Consider the following 1,188-nt stretch of genomic DNA (forward strand, 5'->3'; position numbering starts at 1 on the left):
TGTGTTTTGGAACGTCTCCATACAAGCCGCCGCCTCAGAGTGTCAATGGAAAATCTCCTCTTTATCAACAAGTAGATTAGAATATATTGAGCGTCCAAGCCCACGCCTCCATACGGAGCCGCCGTAAAGACGCACTGAAACAACGGAGGAAGTGTTTCCAGCAGTGGTGAGGATCCTGGTCACAACAGGGCCGCTGTCCATCTAAACACTGCTTCCAGCTGCACAGCTGTATGTCAGTACATGTCAGGTATTATGCTGATTACATGCTATTTTTTTTCTGCAGAGAACAAACAGTATATAATAGACTGTGAATGAATTCTGACTTGGAATATAAATGCATATAAAAGAATATGTTTACACTAGTATCCAGAATCTCTATTAAAATGGCAACATCTGAAATCTCTTTGTTTCAGCAGTATCTGGGTTTCTGATAGTGGCTCTCCTAAATTGTATCGATGCATGTTCACACTGTTTGTCAGCCTCAGTCTGTCACCTACGAAGAACATTTGAAATCAGTGGAATGTGTCTCTGGTGTCAGTGGTACATTCAGGCTTAAGTCAGACACTGTGATCTCGAGTTTAATTTCAGTGTGTAGATCATTCTATCTGTAATGTTACAGAGTAAGGAAGACTTAGTTAAAAGATGTTTTATTTTGAAGGTGTGGCCACTTTGTTTTGTTGCTGGGGTCGCATGTGGGGAGGCTGGCGGTCCTCATCTGCACATCTTCTGTTCTCTTGGTGTGGCATTGCCAGTGGGTGCACCCAGGGAATAAATGTATACTTATGTTAGATGTTAATTGGCTGATTTTATGGGTTAGGATTAGGGTTAGTTTGTTTATTTGTTTAACTGTTTGTAATACTTACCTGTGTAATTGTTTTGTTTAGGTTTTACCTTTTCTCCATTAAAAATCCTGCCAAGTACAACACACGGTGTGTTCATTGGAGGAATGAGTTTAACTTAAAGGGGACATATTATGCAAAATGCACTTTTCCTTGGTTTTCTATCAGTAGTATGTGTCCCTGGCGTGTCTACGGACCCCCCAAACATGAGAAAAGTCCATCCTCTCCGTCTTTTGCTTTCTCCACCTTTCAAGAAATGTGTGCTCAAACGGGCGGATTGGAGATTTTCCCCTGATGTCGTCAAGAAGGGCGATGCCACCTTCCCCCGGGTGGGTGACACTCCCCGAGC

Source organism: Seriola lalandi, unplaced genomic scaffold (genome assembly GCF_002814215.2).
Source record: "Seriola lalandi dorsalis isolate HSWRI2012SDOR001 ecotype SW California unplaced genomic scaffold, Sedor1 jcf7180002054687, whole genome shotgun sequence".
NCBI classification, from domain to species: Eukaryota; Metazoa; Chordata; class Actinopteri; order Carangiformes; family Carangidae; genus Seriola; species Seriola lalandi.